Genomic DNA, 24,869 nt, shown 5'->3' with positions numbered 1-24,869 from the left:
GCTTGTTCTAATGCATAATCGTTGCTATAGTAACGGCCCATTCAGAAGGACTTGTATGGTGGATGCTCGAGCCTGTTGTTTAACAAAGAAATATAATAATCATTGACTTGGTAAAGCAGACTTGTCTGCCTTTTGAATACAAGAGAGAGAAAGAAAGAAAGAAGTAAAGGGGTCAAAAGGTGTATGTTATTTTCATATAAGGGCAGAGGAGCTTGTAGTGAGGGAATGACTGTACTGCATCTATAATATAAGTGAGAACAGGTGTGACATGTTGCTCAGAAATAAATCAAACATTAGTCACTGGTAAACAGCTGTGGTATATAAGTTAAATCTCAAACTCCAGCATGTGCTGTTTCAGCTTCAGGGTGGTAACAGAAGCTCTGCTTCATGTCTGGCTGCATCACACATCATCCATCATTATTTTTATTTAATAGCATAGCCCATCATGTTTTATTCTTTACCTGGTTTTCAGCACAGAAACCATTTCAGAAATTCATAACTTCATTCCTCTTAATGCACTAGGTGTGTCTACAACAAAGAGCCAGAGTTTTACATTTAGACTCCATCTCACAATGTTCATTGCCTTTAATTATAAAGTGTGAGTAACACTGCTGTAGCTCACCGCATGATTGTGAGTACGCTGTTGTTAGCGGTTCTATAAACAAAAAAGCTGATCAATAAGTTATAATTTAGACAATATTTCCAAATATGCTGTTTATTTTTGCTGTTTGAGTCTGAAGAAGCCACAATTAGACCTTAAGTCAAAAATACATGTTCCTGAAAATGTTTTTCTGTGTCTGACTCTACTGTAGTAACTAGGAAGGGAAAGTTTACAGGCAGAGTTGAAAGTTCTGCATTCGTCTTTCTTTAAATTGAGACCTTAATTCTCTATGGGTCCATAGTGAATACATCAAACATGCTAAGCTAAAGTGAAACATCTGTACAGCTGTGTGACTGCAGGGACGATTCTGCAGGAGAAATGATTTCCTGTATCAGTATTAGAGACCGTGCTGGAAAAGACTTTCAGTCATTGAAATCTCTGTGTGGGCTGATAACATATGGCCATGTTTAATTTCATTCCTGCTTTGTTGTTATGGTTTGCTGCATTTGTGTGAATTTATTAAACCAGATTAAAAAAATGTCCTTCATGTCATTAAATAATTTAGGAGATAAATGATGACTGAGGTTTTTCAGTGTGTAAATCTTCAGACACAGGCACACTTCCAAGCTCATGAAGTCTAATGTTTATTATAAAAATGGAAAACTCTCTGTCCGCTCGGCTACTGCCTAGTGAGAGCTTCTCCCAGTTTCTCGTACATGAGCCGGTCCTGTATAGAAAAAGCAAAACAGAATCAAATACTTCAACTTCTGGCTTCTTATCTTCTTTTCTTCTGTATTTTGTATTGTATTCTGAAAGCCACATAATACTTTACTTTTCTAACAGAGGAATGAGAAATGATGCAATGCCTGCAAAGATCATTTGCTGCACAAATTCCACGTAGCACAGACCTGTTTATTTCTGCAACCACAAACCTGGAGCCAGAGCTGACTTTGCTCCACCAAAGCAAACAGTGTATAAATAGCAGCTACATTAAAAAAAAAAAAATAATAATAAAAATCTCGCTATACGACTCATCTGGCGACAGAAGGGTGGGAAATTTGTCTATAAGAGAAAATGTCTAGGCAACTTATTCACCTGGGAACTGGACAAACTGGTTCACTGAAGCACTCGACAAGCATCATGAGCTACGAGAACGCACACATGCACCTGCTTACATCCCACAAGGCCACGGGTTTTGAAGCTAATAGAGCTCTTAGGGGAATCATTAGCTCTTCTGACTTGATGCTGGGTTACAGAAATGCACTTGTTTTGGATAAACACGTCTAGCAGACTAAACTGCAGACACTACAGAAGCTGCTCAAGGTATGAACTGTTCCCTCGCTCACTTTTCTTGACTTATTTATCCGGGAGAATAAACAGTATATTTTCAGACATCTACATAACAGTATTATTGTCTCCGGCGCTCTTGCGTTTAGTGCACTCACCTTTTTGGACACGGACGGCCGCACCTTCTTGAAAGCCTCTTTGAAATTCTGCCTGCTGACTCGTACGTCTTTAACAGAGCTGGAGGAGAATGTGTGCCCTGTGTCAAAGAAACAATGGCACAAAGTGGACCACGTCATTATGTGGGGGACACTGGAAAGAAAAGAATGTAAATGCAATTGCTCAGTTGTACAAGAATAAGATAATGGATAAGGGCTCTGGATAAGTGCTGGAAATGTAAAGAGGAGATATGTGGATGTGTTAATCGAGAACATGAAGTTAAATGGATCGAGAGTAGAGGATGCCGGCGACCCCTAACGGGAAAAGACAACAACTTTTGGTAGGTACTAATCACTTCGAACCAAGAACACACCACAAGACCTGCGCTTAGATCTACTACCTCATTGAGATAATCATCTTTATTCAATTTAATGTTATAGCTGGGAGAGAGATAGAGCCTACATTTTTTTTATCAGGGTTTAAATAACAACTCTGTGGTCCTTGTTGAATTATATCACATAAATAACCTCAGGTGAAAAAAAACATTTATGAATGTGGTATTTTTTTTGCCAAATAGAAACCCAGATAAGTCGTTGTACCATGTTGTACCACTGCTGGCAACAACATAACACTATCAGTTTCTCACACTGTTTTGGAGAAATATTGGCTCACTCTTCATTACAACATTGGTTCAGGTCACTGATGCTTGAGGGAATTCATCTATGCACAGCAACACAATATAATATTTTCATCATCATACTTTAATAAATTTATCTCCAGTTTCCAAATCCCACCATCTACAGCACCGCAAGCATCACCTGGAATGTGCTCTGGTTAAAGGAAGTAGGTTTTTTTGGTGTGTTTTTTTAACAAGCACAGATGACCTTCCTCATGTAGGTGGAAACACTGACAAAATAAGTTGTAGTCCAGTGTAATCATATAACTCACCGGCAGTTAAATGTCTCAAATAAAGCTAATATTGTCACTGATTTTAGCTGTCGACAGGAAACAGGTCTTCTAAAGAAGTGTGTGAAAGTTGGAGCCTTTCTTTCAGTTCACTGGAACCGATTCTTCCTTGTGTAAGGGAACATCATGCAAACCCTTTGTTTTAGATGTAGTAACCATCTTTTGCATAAGTCATCTCGAGGCCGGAAGCTGGCTGCCGAGTGTCATGAGCTGGTTTGCGTATTACTTATGACAGCTGGAAACGGAGAATAGGATCAAGATTAAATCCAAATAAACAAAATAGGAAGTGACCCTAATGGCAAACAATATTATGAAGCATTACAGTAAGCAATAACATTTTATACACCGACAGGCTGTTGTGTGTGTGTGTGTGTGTTCGTTGATGATACAGGATTGTTTCATATTGAAAACAATATTAAAAATGATCTTGTATTCAATAACAGACATGCACTGTGATCATCACTCTGGATACAGAGACTAAATCACACTTAAAAATGTGACTGACGATTGATGAGGAATTTTCTGATTATCATTAACTGATTTAAAAAAGCAAATAATACAAATAGGAATAACTAGTGTGTTAGGGACTTTCAGTGCAAATGTTTCACTTTTTCCTGACAGACATTTGGGACTGAGATGAAAAGATGAACATGAGACGACAGACCAGAATTTCACCTTTAATATCCTGCTATCTACATCTTTATGTGTTAAACAGCTTAGAACATGAGACCTTTGTTTCAACACACCCATTTTTCAAGCCACGAAGAACATTGCAGCATGTGACAGGTGTTTCTTGCTGAGGTCCATTCAGATTGCCTGTTAATAATATTAATAGCTCTGAATGTCTACTACAGAATTGAGCCCTGGGTTTAAACCAACATGAAGACCAGAGAGCTGTCTGTGGAGGCTGAGAAAAGAAACCTAAAGCTGGCCAAGGAAAACAACAGCAGTTGATGACAACCCTTGGGAGAGACATGAAGAAAAACCCAAAAACAACAGGCAGTGACAACAGAAACCCCCACAGGTCAGAGGTGAAAGCATCAAAATCAACCGTCCAAAGACGTTTACTCATCAGTAGGAAGGATCACAAGGCCAGGTTAGAATTGACAAACAATTAAATTGCTGTGAGGGCAGTGTGTAGCTTGGTGTTGAAGCTGTTGAATGACTGATTAAACTGGTTGAGACTGTAAATCCCAGCACTGCCACGCAGTTACTGCTGGGCCCTTAAAGAAGACCCTTAACCCTCAACTGCTCGGCTGTACAAATGAGACAAACACAAGTCACTCTAGATAAGGTTGCCTGCCAAATGCTGTAATTTAGCCACAAAAGTTCTGAATGCAGTTACCATAAGCAAGGGATATGTGACCAAATGCTTATCTTAAGGCTATTCCATTTAAAATACTCCTGCACACCTAAGAACTGGGTGGTTGCCCCAAAGGTGCCATGCTTTAAATCATTTAATATAATGTACTAGATGAAGATATCAGAAACTAAAACTGGGATCTATTGAAGAAATAATACAACTCTAAATCCATAGGAGCAAGAAGACATCTAGAAAAGTTTAATAATTAGTAAATAAATTAAATAAATAACCCTTTGTTGGAGCTGTCCCTTATTTTACTCAATGAAGGCGGTAACCGTAAACGTGTGGCATGCTGGTGTGTTTATATATATATAGCTGTCTGAGAGTAGAGATGGGCTCTTAACACGTTAACCGAAGCCTCTCTAACTAGTGCTGATAAGTCTGCCCCACTACAGAGAGAGGGAGAGAGAGGGAGAGAGAGAGAGAGAGAGAGAGAGGGTTTAATAAAATTAACTTAATGACTCCAGTGAAACTGAAAGTCATCACCCTTATCAAAAAATTGAATAGCGGCAATAAAAACATCTAACATGCAAATAAAGTTCTTTGCATACACAAGCAGGAAATGTTTTACATTCAAAAGTAATATATAATAAACTACCTATTTTGTTCTATCACACATTTAGCTTTAGTCTTTACTGTTGTCTAATACTCACGTGAAACAGTCACAAAGTTCGTCACGGGCAATTTCCTCCAAGGTCACATCGAATTGCAGGTGAGGTTTAGTTCCCTGTGGCAATTCCATGGATTATTAACAAATTACTTTAAATTCAGTTCATGTTACTGGTCTATACAATCAGATTAATACAGCTATCGTGTTAAAACAAATAAATTCACCTTGGTAATAGTGCGCAATATGGCGTGTCTGTCTTCTGGCGAAGGCAAACCCACGTACAATGTTTTGTTTAAGCGGCCCGGTCGAATCACTGCTGGATCTATGATATCTGACCCAGATCAAATAAAGTCATCAGATAAATGTTGGAAAAGACATAAACATGCATGAACTGCTTTGCTGGCTCTTTTTACCTGGCCGGTTTTTGACGGCCATGATGAAAAAATGGCGAAGCTTCTCCAACCCATATATCTCAGTCAGCAACTGGTTCACCACACGCACACTGGCTCCAGACTGAACACACAAACCAAACACAATCTGCTGTTCACATCAGCTGTGGCATTTTCAATCACTCAGTACATGTATTTAATTCTATCAACAGAAGTGAAGATTATACTGTAAATGTGAGCTATACAGTAATGTAGGAAAGATTTCCATAAGAATGAACTGTTTCTTATTAAGTTAAAGAAGACACAAAGAATGTGTCTAGCTCTCTACTCATCAACCCTGTGTAAAAAAATGTTTTATCACCTCAAAAGTTGCTTCATATTGTGTGTGTACCTGGCACAGTGTCTGACCAATCAGGGTTAATCCTATCCTGCTTCCTCAACTTAAACAGCTCCCATTGTTTTAACCCTCGTCTGAGCCAAAAGACACTGAAGACTGTTAGACTAAGACATGATGTGAAATAAACCTTTATTGATGCACTGTTTGATAGCTGAGAGAAGGTATTTGAGCAAGGGCATTGCTGGGTCAGCTCAGGCAAATGCTGTGGGCTCACGTGAATATCTGGACATTTGCACGTGGCTGAATGCAGATGTAAACACTGCAACATACCAGCCACAGTCACTCACTTCTTGCCACATTTCCCTCTCCCAATTTCTTCATATTTTCTCCCCAAACAGGTCACCTACCAATCCCCACCCACCTGCCAGCTCTCCCCATCACACAACAGCTACCAGCTGGGAAAGACTGGATGTTAACACATGCTTCCTCGAGACACATGAAGCCAGCAAACCGCTGAACATCTTTGCTGCTTATTCTCAGTCACTGGGCAGTGTAACAGACGGAGGAATGAATGAACTGCCCTCTTCCACTTCCACAAGCTCACAGGCAGCCACTTTTTTCTGTTGTTGCTGTTATTGACAGGAGAGAGAACGTATGGCCACAAATGGCTGTGATAACACATACTGTCCCCTCCAAAAGTATCGGAACACAAAGGTCCGTTCTTTTGTTTCTCAAATACACTATTAGGGATTTGGATTTTAGGGACAAGATAAATTTAAGACCACAGAACATTTCTACATTAATTTCCTTATTGTTAAATCTAGATATGTTAAACAAATTAAAAACATGGTACCTTTAGGTGAGCAAAATTAAACGACTGTTTTAGGGGGTTTCTCCTTTTAGTCTCCTCTTCAGGATGTGAAATGATGACCAACAGGTTAAAATCCACACACTTCACTGTAAACTGACAGACAATGTTTCTGTAAGATTTCTGAATTCATTCTACTGCAATCGATAATGATTAATAATCATTAATTACCAGCAGCAGCCATGTGAGCTCAAGCCATGACACTTGACTGATGAGATGTTCTTTTGGATCATGAGCAAACCCTTTTTCTCTCCACACTTTCCATCAGTTTGTAGAGGCTCTGTATTTCTTTGTGAATTCCAATCAGGTCTTCTGATTCTTATTACTGATGTGTGCTGTGGTCTTTATATTTCTGCTCTTGAAGTCTTTATAGAACGGTGGGTTGTGATATTGTAAGTTGTTAGTGACATCATTGTGGTCTTCATGGTGGCGTATCCTTTTTAACAAAAAATGCAGTCTTCACAATCAAAACCCAGAGCTCATCCCAAGAGTGGACTTTTAGAGATATTACAGAGATAAACAATCAACCTAACAGGACACACCCAGGCAATGGATGGGTTCAACAAACGGTGCATTGTTCTAAGTTGTCTGATGTATTTAGAGATAAATATAAGGAAATGTGATTGTGATACCTTCACCACTGCCATGTGGAAGTTGTTAGTGGCATCATTTTTGTTTTGGGGTTTTACTTTACAATCTTGTGCAATGTTTCTAATCATCTCCTCTTGTTTGATTTCCACACACCCAGGCAATGGATGGGTTCAACAAACGGTGCATTGTTCTAAGTTTTTTGATATATTTAGAGATAAATATAAGGAAATGCAAAACCAAGCTCTATTCGTCAGAGACTAAAACACTACTTCTAATATTAACCTACATGTATAAAAGCAGTTATCTTAAACCTGATAAATCTTTCACACCAATTAGTGAGAGATATATTGCGTAATTACCTCATGGCCAGAACGTCTGGGGCAAAGGGCATCAATCTCGTCAAAAAAGATGACACAGGGGGCAGAGTTTTGTCCTCTCAGGAACACCTGGCAAACTGCCCGTTCACTTTCACCAACATACCTGACACGAGGAAATAGATCAGAGTCATTAAAGCCTGTGTGTCTTAAGCAATAGCAGGGTTCCCACTCTTTTTCAGAGATCATTTTCCAGGACTTTTCCAGGACATTTCAAATTTAGCAAAAAAAAAAGACAAGGATCACAGATTCACGGCCTAAAGTAATATGTTCTTCTCTCCAGAAGTCTTAAAAACAACGTACACTTTATGGCTATTACTTAACTATACTTTTAAAGACAATTTGTCATGTGGATGAAATTTCAACATTTATAAAATAAAAAGACCGCACATATTAATACCCTTTCCTTTCTCAGGCCAATGCCGTCATGCATGCTTTAGTTTGCTGTGCATTCCACTTGCACATGATATTCAGATTAACAAGGTTAATATAACCTGCTTACCCGTCACCATTTGCTGAAAACATTCGAGCACTTAAACCATTCCTAGCGCCTGAAACCTCCAACACAAGACAGCGTCATCCGTCACAGCGAGATTAAACAGCATAACAAAAAAACGTCAAAACTCAGCGTCCCTGAACAGAGCGCTTTCTGTTACTAACGTTAATTGTTTCGACCAGTTGTAAACTGTTCTTTAAATGATCAAGAACATTTAAAAATAATAATTTTCCAGGACAACAAGATTTTTTCCAGGACAATTTATGTTTTCTCTCATTTTCCATGTGTTTTCCAGGACTGGAACATTGGTCATTAATTTTCCAGGATTTCCAGGTTTTCCAGGACGCGTGGGAACCCTGAATAGAGACTGATAAGCTTGTGCATTGAGATCTGCCATTACAGCACAACACCATCATGAGAAATCTTTTACATAACAGAAACTAAATCAGCTGGAAGTTCTAAAGAGTTAATAATGGATTAGGGGGGGAAAAGGGTCTGGTTACAGGAGTAACTCTGAAAATAGGCTGTGTATCAGCAGCCACATGCAAATTTACTTTGGGCTTTAATTACATTCTTTTTATTTCTGGCCTATTATCATTAAAGTGATCAGAGAGAGATGGTGCAGAATCAAAAGCAGGAGAAAAACAAATGTCATTAAAAACAGACAGGATTAAAACAGGTCACATTAACCCAAATAATATGTTCTGTATAGAATAAGAGTAGATTACGTTGTTTTTTATGTCTAATATACTGTATGCTAAGATAGCAGGCTGTCTTGTTTTGTCAGTTACAGAGATCAGTATCAGAGTCTTATGGAAAGGCACACAGCAACACTTGACACAAAATACGTGACAACCATCCGAGAGTCTGCGGATGACACGTCCCTTCTCCTACCAAAACCACCCACCCGCCTCCTCCAACCACACAATCTCCACTAATACTACTACTGTCACCCTTATTGCTAATAACTCTTTATGATGATCCCTTTTATTTTGACCATTGGTGCAATTATCATCATCATCATCATCATCATCATCTACATTTACAGCATTTAGCAGACGCCTATATCCAGAGCAAAATACAGAAGTGCTTAAGTCTCTATCATTGGATACATTAACTCTGGTTCACTAGGTTTTATATATATATATATATATATATATATATATATATATATATATATATATATATATATAAATATATATATATATATATATATATATATATATATATATATATATATATATATATATATATATATATATATATATATATACACATATATATATACTGTATATATATAAACATATATGCAACAAACACTGATCAATCGTTGTTTGAAAATAGCCAGTGACTCAGCTGTCCGGACCTCTAGGGGAAGTTCATTCCACAACCTTGGTGCCAGAACAGAAAAGAGTCTTGTAGTATACTTACCTCTTACCCTGAGAGATGGTGGGACCAGTCGAGCAGTGCTGGTAGATCTGAAGGTGCGAGGTGCAGTGTGAGGAGTGATGAGGGCTTTGAGGTAAGAGGGAGCTGGTCCACTTTTGGCTTTGTAGACAAGCAACAGTGTTTTGAATCTGAAGCTACCGGAAGCCAGTGGAGAGATCGTGGCAGCAGGATGGTATGCGAGAACTTAGGCAGGTTTAAAGCAAGCCGTGCAGCTGCATTTTGGATCATTTGCAGAGGACAAATTGCGTTCATAGGTAGACCTGCCAGCAGTGCGTTGCAGTAGTCCAGTCTTGAAATGACAAGATATTGAACAAGTACCTGAGCAGCCTGTGTGGACAAAAATCTGCAAATCCTTCTAAGGTTGTAGGAACAGAAGTGCAGAAGGTCTTGCGAGATGGTCTGGAGCATAGTGGAAAGGAGTGGATCCAATGTGCAGGTGGTAGGATTGCAAGACTGGATGAGCTGTAAAATCTCTTCTGCTGATACAGTTGAAAAATGTGACAAAGAAGGAGTAGGGGAATCCAGACTGTGAGGTGTAAGTGCAGTCGGGGCAGAAGTGAAGGTCCTGCAGATTTCCTCAATCTTCTTATGGTAGAAAGAAGGAAAGTCTTCTGCAGTCAGGGAGGGTGAAGCAGGTGGAGCCGGGGGGTTGAGTAGAGATGATATGAGGTTGTGGAGCTTTGAGGGTCTTGTGCCGAAGCTTCAAGCTTTTCTTTGTAGAACGAAGTCTTGGCAGAAATCACATCTAAGGAGAACTCGGCCAGGAGTGTACGGTAAAAATCAGGATCTGCATCAAGTTGTGATTTCTTCCACTTTCTCTCGAACGATCTTAGCTCTCTTCCATTGTTGTGCAAAACATCTGAAAGCCAAGGAGAAGAACAGGAAGTTTTCTTGGGTTTAGTGAACAAAGGGCAGAGAAAGTCCATGGCTGAGGAAAGAGAGGAGAGAAAAGTATCTGTAGCTCAGTCCAAGGGTAGTGAGGTAAAGGACTCAGGGTTAGAAACCAGGTCCAGGACACTGCCTCCTTTGTGTGTGGGGATGTAGCCGTTGAGTGTAAGGGCAAAGGAGTCCAGAAGAGTTAGGAGGGAAATGTGTCCATTTCTTCCAGGAAGTCTCCTAGGGGACCAGGAGGGCAGTAGACAACAATGATAACAAGGTTGATTGGAGAGGTGACTCAAATGGCATGGAATGGTTAAATGAGACAAGAGGAGAAGTGTAAAACACCATCTCCTTGACAATAACCACCACCCCTGCCCATTTTTTGTGGTGAGTGAGAGAAAGCATAGGCAGAGGATAAAGCAGCTGATGTAGCAGTGTTCTGTGGAGATATCCAGGTCTCTGTTAGCACGAGAAAATCAAAGGAGTAATGGGAAGTAGAGGCGGACATTTTTTCAGGATTCCTGCGGGTCACGGGAATCTCACTGGAATCCCGCGGGATGGGAAACAAAATCACTATTAATCACGTCACTGGACTGGGCTAGGAAAAAATGTCAGCGGGAGTGGGCACGTATGGCACGTGAGCGCCTGTGGAACTCACCATGTTCAGAATCTGCTAAGTAACTGCAAGTTAAGTTAACTTAAAATTTAAGCTCATTTATGTTAAAAAAAGATAATTAATTGAGTTGAACCAATGTAAAATTTTAGGTTATTTTAGATCATCAGCTATTGGTCTGCATACTGCGCTGCTGCTTGAATGGGTTAAACGCAGAGCACAAATTCCTAGTATGGGTCACCATGTCACTTCACTAAAATAAATTACACATGCAAATCACACAAAATAAAGCATTTCACTTTATTTTTTGAAACAGGCTGCAATACAATGGTGAAGCCTAAAACCACACATCATAAATGTACAACAAATGTGTCAAATTAACAAATTTTGAACAAAAAAACAAACAGGACACTTCCTTGATGCTGCCCCCTTTGCAACACTTTCTTGCTCTGAGCTAGAAAGAGAAAAAAGTTTTATATTTAGTATGAATAGGCAAGACATTGCAGAGTATTACTAGCATAGACCTTTTCAGTAAAAGATTGTATATACTAATGACGCATCACCTTTTTTTGGCAAAATACTCATATACTGGTAATTTATCAATACTGTTATTTAAAGATATTAATAGATCACGTTTTTGCATAATGTGCTATGCTGAGACCAGCGGATGTCGGAAGTGTGTCACGCCCTTCTGCTCCGCATTTACGCATGCGTAGAAGTTTCTCATTATTATAAGAAAAGTTAAGTTTCAAGCCAAGGTGGTAATTGAACAAAGAACTGCAAAGCGTTACACGGAGCAGGGCGGGAACAGATTCGTCAGAATTCGCCCTTATCTTAATGCAAACATGCCAACGCGATGCATGGTCATATACCTCTGAAATAAACAAATTAACCACTAGAACATTCATTCGATGGAGGCACACTGCTTTTAGGCGGACAATCGCGTGCACACTCGTTCCTCCTTTCATACAATAACTTACTTGTACAAACTGGACTTTCATAAGTATTCAAGTAACACGTTTCTAATTGTTGAAGCTAAATTCGTAGCAATTCAGAAATTCAATTTAAAAAAGTTTCTTTCTTGACCACAAACACAAACACAAATAAACGAATGTACGTTAAAACGACAAATCTTACCTCTTTTCAGCGTCTTCGTCTCTTTGCGTTTCAGAAAATATCTTCATCTAACACTACAAACAAGTGTTTATTAATTTCAAAACCTCAAAATCGAATATTTTGCTTAGTTTATTGAAAGTTAAGCTTACCTCTTTCCACCGTCTTCACATGTGCGTCACAAAATGGCTCCAGTTTTTTCCAGATTTGCATATCACGTGGCTCACAGTCAAACTTAAAATATTATGTTATAATTACTTAGTTTTGATGCAATTTTAATACTAGTTGACGTGACTTATGTTTTTTCATTATATTTATGCATACATTTAGGTTCACCTTGTAACTTATATATTTATGTTACAGACACTATATATGCTAAGTAGAGGTTGGAAAGTTAAAATTACTTTGTTATTTGTGTTTAGTTTATTTATTTTTAAAAGTAATGGTTGTTCAGCCAACGAATCGTTTTTTAGAGTGCAGTAGCTCGGGGCCCTTGACAGATATAAAGTTTAAACCAGACTCGTTGGCAACAGCCTGTAATAATAAACAGAGAAGGTTAGTGTTTAAGCTGTAAGGCTGCTAATTTACAAACCCTGCATAGAGACAATGTTTCTAGCAGAAACACACATTTACTGTCTATCTTTTAGAGACTTCAGCCAAATCGATGTTTTGTGGATTCTCAATGAAGTTGTTGTACTGATGTTGGCTTTGACATCAAACCAATCATTACAAATACATAACAGAGATACAGAAAAAGAGCAAATCTAGAGATGAAACGTCGGTATACTTTGGCAAGAAGAGACTTTCCACAGCCTGGAGGTTCAGCGAGCAGCACTCCGACAGGGACTGTGCTCAATCCCAACCTTCGAACTGCTCTGGACTATGTACAGGAGCACGAACACACACACTTCAAATCTTTAAAAGGCTGCAAAACACTGCAGCTTTATAAACACTTCAACTCTAAACATGCGGGTTAACAAAGGATCTTCACATATGCTAATTATGACCTTACTCACCCCGTATTCACAGTGCATGACCTACACAATGGCTACATTCACACGCTAGCAATGTGAGGCTTTGGTAGCTTGTCAGCTAATTAGGAACATGACATGTCCTGGCAGAAAGAAATTCTTAAAACTCTCACACAAACACCAGCAGCTAAGTCACTGTATCCAGTCTATGTGCTCATGTAATTAAAGTCAAATACCAGGTATGCAACTCCATCATACAACTGAGACAAACTGAGACTATTGAAGGTAATACAGGTCAAGCCTGAGTGTACAGTGAGTTAAAGGATAAAAGATAATAGACGTATAATAAACAACTGTATCAGGACTTATCAGAAGATATTTTTAGTATCTTTGTACATTCAGTACTTTTTGCATTAACATGTACTGTAAATCTCCAGTTTCACAGTCACACAGAGAAAGACAGATTCCCTTTTGAGTCTCTGTTGGTCGTGTATCTCAGTTTCTTCCTCATTTTTTTTCTTATTATCAGGGAGTTTTTTCCCATGACGCCGTCACCTCCGGCTTGCTCCTTAGATATCGAGATCTAAATCCAGATTTTGTTCAGACGGCTTGTGACAATGATCTACACCAAACAAACTGAACTGTACTGAACTAAACACACAGATCTGAAATTCAGGTCAAAGCTGCTCTTTAAATTGCCCTGTCTTAGAAGTCAGTATGGAAGTCACTCCCTTTAAACAAATAGAAAGTTCATAATGCCTGGGGGGAAAAATAAACAAATAAAGACCAAAACTAAAATTAATGTTTGAGTAGGGTTTTTTTTTCTCTCATGTTATGATCTATTGGATTTCTGAACATTACTTAAACTGTGTGCTAATCCTACCAAGATGGCCATGGTGAGTTCCTCCCGAATGTCTTGCGGTGCACTGACATCATCCCAGGTGACATCAGGCACAGTGGTGAAGCCTTCACGTTTGGCAGATGGTTGGACCCGTGCCAAAGCCTCCATGAAGTCATCCATGTTGATGCAGAGATCAGCAAGCTGTTCCTCACTCAGAGATTTGCTGTTTCTCAGCAGAGACAGCAGTTGTTCTAGCTCCCCCTGCTGGTGAAGAGAAAAACAAATGGCTTTCACAGCATTAAAGATGCACTACCTCTTACGTTCACCCACTTTCCTGTGCGTAGAAATTATTTTCAACCTAGTATTAACTTTGACTTATGACTTAATTTTTAAATCAGCAATTAAGCTGGCTAGAATCCTGCCTATTAATTTGATGTGTCTTGACATTTTTCACAATCTAAACACTGTTCAATGTGTGACGCAAATCACAAACAGGAACAAAAAGACAAGTGATGTCATTTAAATTTTCAATTTACTGAATCTGCAGAAAACAGAAAAATCCCATTTGATTTGTTGATTGTCAAAAGAATCATAGCTTCGTCGGTCACTTGATAATGTCTGTACTGTAAGGAGATACTGAAGCACTAGACAGTAGGAATCTGAGAGCATTTGTTGGAACTGGGTTTGTGTTTATTTTACGTCATCAGAAACACGCATGCAGTCCGTGTCCCATGTTCTGTGATAACTAATGATAAAACGCATGCTCAGATTACTTTACTTCCTTAACAGGCCAGAGTATGAGTGAGGAATCCTCTACAGGTTCCCTTCTAATCTCACCAAGCCACATGACTGCTTCCACATGAACAATTATTTCTGCACGCTCTGCCTCAGACTAAACTGCCAGTGTGGAAGCCCATAAGTCTTCTAGACCTGCACAGTAACATCGGTTTGCATGCATGTGTTTTTCTTTTTCAATATAGATGAGATCTTCTCCATTTAGTTGCTCCAACAGGTGAAGTTCATTAAAACCACAGTTTAATACAGACAAAAACCCAAATGTTGATGTTGTTCATCCGGCTGCTCCGTGTTCTGAGCCACAGCTGATCACGTGGTCCGTGTATTAGATTTGGCGTAGGTTTTACTCCAGATGCCCTTCCTGATGCAACCCTGCCATTTCATCTGGGCTTAGGATTGGCACTGAGAATAAACTCTTCAGTGGCTGCGTTAGCGCCCTGACTGGGAATCGAACCCGGACCGTGGCAATGAGAGCATGGGATCCAGCCACTGGAGACCACCAGGAGGCAGACAGACAAAAACACAAATGTCTGAGAATATTTTCAGTGCAGTTATTAATTAATAAGTTCATTTCAGGTCATTTCTTAGTGAATGTTAATACGGACCACAACATTCAATTCCCCTTTTGATACTAGGCACAGATATAAGCACACCTACTTTTGCACTTAAATGATCAGAAGCCTGTCCACTGTCTTCTGCCACATCACTGGACGTGCTTACATCCTGGGACTTGGTACTTTTTGTATTATTGTTTTTGAGGGTAAAGGAAGACAGATTTAAAATAATTAGTTATGGCATTTGACAGACGCCCTTATCCAGAGTGACAGACATTTTTATCTCATTTTATTTAACTGAGCAATTGAGGGTTCAGTATTTTAAAACACAAAGAGTGGGGAAAAACAAAATTACATTAATTTCTGACTAAATTAATAAATTCTATGCTTAAATGTTTCCTTCATAACTTCCTCAGTCTTTGAACATATTCTCTGTGCAGCTCTTGATCTCAGCCATTACCGAAGACCCAGAAAAGCTATAAAAGGTTTTCAAACCTACTTTTACATTATTTCTTTGTTTTTGTATTTTAATTTACTGTATTTTTTTAACATTTAGAGCAAACCTTTGCATCCTATCCATGCTAGATCATCTATCAGAGCTGCTGTTACAGAAAAATAATCAACATCTGCTGAACAAGTTCTCTAGCACACACACAAACACACACACACTAACTGAACCATTAAACACTCACCATCCATGCAGGTGAGTAACTTAGCAACAATTCGTCTCTCCATGTCCTCGGAGGCCACCTCTCTCTCTGGGGCGATGGCGTCAATCTCATCAATGAACAGAATACAGGGAGCACTGCTCTGTACAGGAGGAAGACAAATATGCAAATATATTTTGAGGAGAAGTGGAAATAAATGTTGAATAACAGATATACTGTAGTGTATATATGATGGGAAGTTGGGTGTACACTATGTGACCAAAGGTGGAACACATGACGTCTCATTTCAGATTTATCCCAATTTTCTGTTACAATAAGCTTTACTACTCTGCGAAAGATTTTCTCTAGTTCGAGGCTTTTGGGATTTGTGCCCATTTAGCCATAAGATCTTTAGGGAAATCAGAAACAGATGTTGGGTGAGTGGGTCTGGGGTGCAGTCAGTGTTCCAGTTCATCACAAACATGTAATGTTTCAATGGGGTCGAGGTCAGTAGGACACTGTACTTCCACTCCAACCTTAACAATGTCGTCATGGAGATTGCTTTGTGCACAGGGGCATTGTCATGCTGGAACAGGTTTGAGTCTCTTAGTGGAAGTAAAGGGAAATTAATGCAATTGTTAAGACATTCTAGACAAATCAGTGCTCCCCAATTTGTGACAAGTTTTGGGGACAAACCATATACAAATGTGATGATCGGTGTCCACATACATATAGCGTATGTTTAGAGCAAGATCAGTACCTGTAAAAAGTCAATTTATGTTGAATAACAGTCATATACTATACAATATGCTGCAATATTTATAATGGACACTTCAGTGTATTGTCACTACGCTAATATCCCATTTGTTAGCTGGGGAGCATTTATGATGTCCTGAGTCTGGTTCTGAAGGTAACATTAGAACAGCTATCTTCTCAAGATGGCTAAATTAGAAAAATCTGAAGAACACAAATGTCATGTGTATTATTATCGCTAAAACATCTTTTACAATGTTGAAATAAAAAAAAGTGCTTTAATACTAAACATTCTTAAGTTAGAGTTACGGTTTTGTCCAGCATGGTACATTTAGGTTTCCATGATTTCTGTGTGCAGAAGATGATGAATGAACAGCTATATATATATACAATGCTGCTTTCAGATTTGGCCAAAATAGGGTATTTCAGACAGCTCTATAACAGAAACTTGACTTATAGATAAAAACACTGTGTGTTAAATATTATATGTATGTATATAGCACATGTCCACTCCACATTTAATAAGACAATAATTCAGTGTATGTTTATTCTTTTTTGGGTTTAATAGTGCACTTACCACAGCTTGCTCAAACAGCTCACATAGGTTCTGCTCCAATTCCGCCGAAATGCCCGACACCAGCGCTGGAGCAGAGACCTTCAATATGGGCCACTCCATTTCCTACACTTACACAGAAAGCTCACAGATCACCAAGCACCTGTTGTAAAAAAAAATCTGTGTTATAATACATCACAGTATAATACATACATTATACCTAAAAGTAAAGTAATATGCCTTAAGGATTATGATTGGTGTCATAAGATAATGTAAACTGGCGATCCAGTTTCAGAGTCAGAGGAGGGAGAACCCAAAGCAGGAGAGAAAGGGCGGATGCAGGCGCGAGGAGGTGATGAGGGACGAGGAGGAGAGACGGGAGTTCCAAGCTCAGGGCAGCAAGGTTCAGCATGAGGACAGCCATCAGTTTGAGTTCTCTGGTCCACGAGGTTAGCCAGAGGGGTTTGAGAGGAGGAAGTGCGAGCGGGAGGATTCCTCACAATATGGGACAGCAGATAAGGATGTTCAGGAAGTTCAGGAGAACAGAGCTGGTAAAAAGGGAGTACAACTAACAATAGAAATATATAGAGAAACTAAAAGCTTCATGTATGCATGAGCAACCCCAGTCTGAGAAGCAACACACTGAGATCATAATGAGGTTATAAGTTCAAGAAAGCTTAAGGAGCTAACATAGAACTCCATTTATATTCAAAGCAACATTATAGCAGCAAAAGCTTAGCAATAATAGCAATACAATATTACCAAATATAAGTAAGAACTTTTGACATAATCCAAAGTCATAAAGTTAACATATAATCAGTAGAAATCATATACAGTATGAAATAGCAAGAGAAGAAATGATTAGGAGGGTTAATCCAAGACTGAGCAACAAATGTGATACAAACAAGGAAATAAAGCTCTATCAAGCACATTTTTTAATAACAATGATGAAGAAGGTTGGAAATAATAAGAAATTAACAAGGACAGAAAAACAAGGACATATACAGAAAAATCCAAGGGCAGACCTTGAGTCTGGGGAATAAGGAATCGGAAAAACAGGACATTAGATCACTTAGGAGGCGTATGAGGTAATTCTGGAAAAGGTAATTAGGAGGCGTATGAGGTAATTCTCTTTCTGAGAAGTTAGGTAAATGATTAGGCGGGGCTTTGTGGGTAACTGTAAGAAATAATGGGTAATTGTATACAAGGTATGTAAATTAAAAGAGGAGGCACCTAGAGGCGCCAGAGCATATATTGAGGTGATATTTGAGTGGAGGGGGCGCTTTTTGGGGTTGCAGGTGAATACTCTTTTGGGTTTTTATTTGATACTTTGAAATTAGATTTTTCCTTGAGCTCAATGGAATGATTGGCTGTTTGACTGCAATAAAGAAGTTTGCTCATTCTCATCCAGGTTTGAAGAGTCTTCTCATTGTTTTATTTGTATTAATGTTAGTACTATCAGTACAGTAAGTTTAATTAAAATAGTTGATAATTGGCTAAAAGTATATAAGTACAAACCACCCTGTGATATGCCGGCTTGGAGACGGGCTCTAAGTTCTGACACACCACTGCCAAACCTCTCCAACAAACTCACTTATATAAACTTGTATTACATTTGCTATGTAGTAGTTACTATTTAATACCTAACATATGGCTATTTAAAAACATTCGGTCTCATTTATCTTCAACTACTTTTGTCTTTTCCCATTAGGGGTCACCACAGCGAATAATCAGTTTCCACCTAACTCTATCCTCGGAATCCTCGACTCTCGAACAAATTACCTTCATGTCCTCTTTTAACACATCCATATATCTCCTCTTTGTCCTTCCTCTTGACCTCTTACCTGGCAGCTACATCTCCTACATCCTTCTACCAATATAACCATCTCCGTCCTCTGTACATGTCCAAACCATCTCAATCTAGCCTCTCTGACCTTGTCCCCAAAACAGCCAACCTGAGCTGTCCCTCTGATGTGCTCGTTCCTAATCATGTCCATCCTCGTCACTCCTGAAGAGAATCTCAACATCCATCTTTTACAGTACCTCCATCATGTCTTTTCCTCAATGCTACAGTCTCTAACTCATACAGCATCGATGAATCGCATGTTTAAATTCGGTCTCATTTATCAAGTTATTAAAATTTTTTCTTAGGTCAAACTAAACTAAAAATTCCTGCCAGATTTACAAAGTATCATTAATTCTCATTTCCTACATAGGAACATGTTAATAAATGCCATAAATCTCCTGTAAATATCTGACCAGGCTTCCAGCACAGCTGATTTACATACATTTAGCCACACCCACAAATCTCCATAAAAGGCAAAGCTTACAGGGAACTGAAACAAATCAGCAAACTGATTACTAAACAGCAAAAGAGTGTTTACTCAGTGTGGGATGTGAAATCTGCCATTAATGCAGTGACACTCCTTCTATGTGGAGTTACAAGAACTCATCATACAGATGTTTTATTTTCAACTTTAATAAGTATCATTTATGAATTTGTGTGTGACTCCTCTTGTGAACAAGTTTCAAATAAATAAAGTTTTTCAATGAGACCCGTTAACCTCAACACTCATCAAAACTTCTGACTATATTACGCAAGCCAGTCACACAAGGCTCTGATTATTTGCAGCATCAGCATTCACACACTCACCCCAGCAACAGCTTGAGCCAGGAGAATAACAAATAATAGTACTTTAAACTGAACCCTGAACTAATTGAAGGTGAGACAGAGAAGACTGGCTAAGACCAATATAGAGTGTGTTACAGTAATCCAGCCAAGATGTAATAAAGGCATAGATTACCGTCTCAAATTGTTGCCTGGACACAAAAGCTTTTATTTTTGCCAGGCACCTTTAAGTGAAAAAGCTGGACTTCACCACTGCACTAATTTGGCTATCCAATTTAAGACACAACATCCATTTTAAAACCTAAATTACATACCACAGATCTAACATAAGATGCCAAAGGACCCAGGTCAACAGGGGAGACTTACAGGAGCCACTTGGGCCAAACAACATCACCTCCTGGAGAAACGTCTCATTTCACTATGTACTGTGTCAGCTATATATGGTTGAAATTACAATAAAAGCTTCCTGACTTAAAATTAGTTTCTGAATGAAATACAGACAGACAAACAGGGAGGAGAATTTTCTCTCTTAATAATTATAAATGCTCATACACATTCCAGTCAGAATATTTTTTAATGCAGTATGACACTAACAGGCAGGAAGTCTTTACCATCAGGTCATGTACTGTAATATTAATGACAATTTCTCTCTCCCTCAGTCAGTCACTCTCTCAGTCAGTCAGTCAGTCAGTCAGTCACTCACTCGCTCTGTCCCTCAGTCAGTCACTCAGACCCTCACTCGCTTAGGCGCTCGGTCAGTCAGTCCATCCCTCAATCGCTCAGTCAGTCAGTCAGTCAGTCTCTCGCTCACTCACTCGCTCACTCACTCAGTCAGACAGTCACTCAGACAGCCAGTCAGTCAGTCAGTCTCTCACTCAGTCAGTCACTCAGTCAGACAGTCACTCAGACAGTCATTCAGACAGTCACCCAGTCCAGCCAGTCACTCAGTCCAGCCAGTCACTCAGTATAGCCAGTCACTCAGTATAGCCAGTCAGTCTCACACACACTAAAAATGTTTTTTTTTAAGTTGTTTGGTGAAATCCTAAGTAATATAAGCATGGACATACAGGTTAAATCATACCTCCGGAGTTTCTTCACTACCGCCAACGTCTTCAAACTTCACTGTGGAATGCTGAAGTTCAGGAGGTTTGGTCTGAGCTTCAAAACAAACAAAATTCACTTCTGATAAATCGGCAAAATTCTGTGCACATATTGTAAGTATTCTATAATTGTACAAGAGGAATTTGTACCTTTTTTGGCCATGACATTTTCCTCAATGTCAATGTCTACACCTTTACTTTCTCCTTCTCTCTGTTTTTCTTTTTTCTTTCTTTTTGCTCTTCGGCTTCTTTTCAGACTCCAGCGCTGATAAATCCGTGTATTTGTTTGTTCATACATGTTAAAAAACATAAACACAAACATCCAATCAAATTTGAACATGATGAATTCATTCTCAGCACATCACATCAAATTTAGATCACATAAAATAATAACAATTTTACAGCGAATGGAATCTAAATCTATGCCTAAATGCAGACCTCACATTTACAACCACATGCTGAAAATAATTATATATATATATATATATATATATATATATATATATATATATATATATATATATATATATATATATATACACGTATAAAAGCCCAAAACGTGTAAGATGAAATGTCCAGCAAACACATCGTGACCGGGTCTTATCGATGAACCAGCCCCCTGCAGAAACGGTGGTGGTGGGATTTGAGGTACAACTGCTACTGCTGCCCTCTGCTGCTGAACCAATCTGGAGGGCTGGATTTGGGCTGCTGTTGCCCTGCTCCTTTTGCCCTGCTCTGTTCTTACAATACAGGGACATCAGCGAGTTGTTCATGTGATTGGTGTTCTGTTAGAGACAAAAATATTTACATGGACAATCAAACTGCAGGTAAATTGGGGTTAAAGTTTGTTATATAGTATGTAGTGGGATGTTGATTGGAGAATCAGGGTTTAATCCCCAGTACTGCAAAGCTGCTACTGCTGGGCCCTTGAGCAAGGCCCCTTAACCCTCACTGCCCCAGTGGTGCTGTATCATGTCTGACCCTGTGCGCTGACCCCAACCTCCAAAGTTGGGATATGTAAAGAAAGAATTTCACTGTGCTGTAATGTCTATGTGAGAAAATAAAGGCTTCATCTTTTAAACTTGCACTAAAAGCTCAAATTAAAACAATTTACAAAGAAACAGTCAAATAAACTGATCAAAAAAGAAGTAACAAGTAAGAAAGGTAAAGATGCCTGACCCAATATATGTGTGTTTTCAATATGAGTGCTTTCTTTCCATTTCTCAAAACACATCATTGTTGCTTTTCCTTTCAAACCTCATATTTCACTGTAAAACTCTTTACATTATTCAAAAGTGATTGCTAATAAAATTTAATACTATTACAACACTGCTGCAAGGTTGTTCAATGGATTCGTGTGTGAGCCTCAAGCTGACTCAGTGTAGAATAAGTAAACAAACTGGACTGACGGTAAAGTATTGGACAATAAGATGCAGGGTCATGTTTCTACTTTCACACTGCGTCATGATAAGATCCTCACACACTGACCTCATTTTCAGAGAAATCTGCCTCACTGTCTGAGCTGTCACTCAGCACACTGCTGTCCTCACTAAAGATCAGAAAGAATGTACCAGAGTCAACATCAAGCAGGAGCCCTGGTTTCATGTGTATTATACATCAGTTATTATACGTTACATCGACACTTTAGAATCCACAGCAAGTACAGTGGACACGTCCCGTTTGGAAGACTTTTTCATATCTTTTGGTATATGAAAGTATTCGAATTTTAATTCAATTTAAAGACAAACCTGCAGAACTGTGGATATGGGGAAGTTTTCTATACGGTGTTTAAAATAGTCAGGTCTCCAGTGTCGGTGCGTTAAACTGTGTGTTTTCTGTTTATTTTTAGGCTTGAGCATTACAGAGTCAGAAGACAGGCTGGAGAGAGGATGACTTTATAGCAGGAACTAAATAATCTCCCATTAAACGTAACTCTTTAAGGATAAGACGTGTGGTGTGTCTTTCAAATTGCAATCTCTGGCTTTTTTTACTTAACATCAGTAAATTCAAATGTATATTAGATGTAAATGACAATCTTACAGTAGTTGGATTCTTAAGTCTGAATGAACAGTTTTCTAATCATGTGTAGAAATGATAGAATACTGATAGATGATAGAATCTATTGTGTACTAGAGGTTAGACATCTGTCGCTACGTCTCTTACCCCTCGTCCTCTTTGCTGCGTCTTGCTCTTTTAGCCAACTGTTTGTCTTCCAGTGCTGAGATCCCAGACTCCTCACATATGACCTTGTGCACTTTTACATAAAAAATTTGAAAAATGAAGAATGAAAAATGAAATTATTTAACTTCAATTAATATTCAATTCATGTATAGCACTTTTAACAATTCACAAGTATAGAAAGAGAGAATAAAAATATAAATACATACATTTGAAGTTTAAAATGAATGAATTAATTTTAATTTAAAACGATTATTTAAAACACTAGATATCACTAACATATATCCATAATGAGCAAGCCGGGGGAACCAGTAGTAATACAGTAGTAAGAATATATTTTCTGCAAAAGCAAAGCAATTTATATATAAAAAATAAAAATCACCCTCATAAGCAGCTGCTCTTGACTAATAAACAGGACATTCAGGACGTCACTTGGTGATTCATGTAGACAGCACTAAACTTTAAGTGAACCTTCACCCATCTTGATGTATATCGGTGCTCAGAGTGCAGGCACTGCCCTTTCGCACTCGTCCCGCCTCACCGAGGCTTAGGAACACTACCAGTCTAGGCTGTTTAGTGACTGCATTGCTCTCTCTGCTATTTTCACAGCGGAGGCTGTAGTCAACAAAATCTGACACAGTTCTTTCTCCTGATAGGCCGTTCCAATATATTCGGCACTAAATTCTTTTCATTCCAATAAAAAGAGCTATTGGTTTTGAGAGAAAAAATAAAAGTTCTCCAAGTATAATCCTGCAATTTATTTTTTATTATTGTTTAAAGTCAGCAATAGATCCTTCCTCGCGTAATCATATTTTGATCATGAGTGATTAGGCTTCGCGTCACTTGTAGGAAGCACGACCAACAAGGTGGCCACTTTTTGGAACAACATTTAAACACGAGTCCAAGATGTCTGCGCCCTTCTTGTCAATATCGAGTAGCGAAGAAGAGGAAATTACAATCAGACCTCCTTCTAAACTCCGTAAAAAGGATTATAAACAATGCCATATGCATCTCACATCCATAAAGTTAGAAGAAACGAAGGATTTTACACGTACACGATGGGATACATACAGAAATAGCGTCAAACGGTGGCCTGGTTTGCGTGGTGAGAATCAGAGAATAGCAGAAACATACAAACACTGTCTAGAAATCGAATTTGAAAATGTTCCCGAAGACGCTGGGTTTCACTCCACTTGCTACAGGTGTTTCATTGATAAAAAGCGCCTGGATGCTGCAGAGAAACATGTCATACAGCATCCTGAAGTTCACGATGCTCACAAAGACCAGTCTGTGTCATCGAGTAGTAGTACCTCAACAACTGAATGTCATAAAAAGAAACTTAGGTCCAGGACGGGCCTGCCAGTAGCTCGTGCAGGTCCTGTGCTTCCTGCCTTGTGCAGAATTTGTAAGAAAACGGACATTACTGTGGCAGGCAAACGACAGAAAGACCATCTTTCACAGGCAGGAACGTTGTCTGCAGGTGGGTGAACAAACACACACACACAAACACACATTTACAGAACTGGTGAAAATTTATGGATGGGATCAGAAAACACCAACACAATGGGAAAAGTTTCTATCAGATGGAACAAACAAAGGGGCACTGACAGAATTCCTCTATGTTGTGTGGCAAGATGCTGATCTTACCACTGTGGGCAAGGACTTGTACATCGCACACGGAGACCTGTGTCACTGTGTGACCGTAATGCACGGTATACAGACTCTCAGTGCTGTTGAAGATCTGACATGTGATCAT

The 24,869-nt window shown here is 38.9% G+C and overlaps 1 protein-coding gene, 1 long non-coding RNA gene and 1 pseudogene across 2 annotated transcripts in view; 1 reads left to right on the top strand and 2 right to left on the bottom strand.

The window, feature by feature from the left end:
• degs1 (delta(4)-desaturase, sphingolipid 1) overlaps window positions 1-10,398 on the top strand; it is a 16,043-nt gene extending 5,645 nt beyond the window's left edge. The window contains exon 4 of the transcript XR_009647969.1: window positions 10,389-10,398. The gene's annotated coding sequence lies outside the window, so the exon portion shown is untranslated. The remainder of the gene's footprint in view (window positions 1-10,388) is intronic.
• LOC132858275 (nuclear valosin-containing protein-like) lies at window positions 739-24,869 on the bottom strand (annotated as a pseudogene).
• Window positions 11,266-12,535, bottom strand: LOC132841841 (uncharacterized). The gene is made up of 2 exons (XR_009647970.1): window positions 12,117-12,535; window positions 11,266-11,433 (listed from the first exon to the last, which is right to left on the bottom strand). It is a non-coding gene; the product is annotated as an uncharacterized LOC132841841 (long non-coding RNA).

This window comes from Tachysurus vachellii, chromosome 2 (assembly GCF_030014155.1).
Source record: "Tachysurus vachellii isolate PV-2020 chromosome 2, HZAU_Pvac_v1, whole genome shotgun sequence".
NCBI classification, from domain to species: Eukaryota; Metazoa; Chordata; class Actinopteri; order Siluriformes; family Bagridae; genus Tachysurus; species Tachysurus vachellii.
The sequence above is the reverse complement of the archived record's forward strand: the minus strand, read 5'-3'. Positions and strand labels throughout refer to the sequence as shown.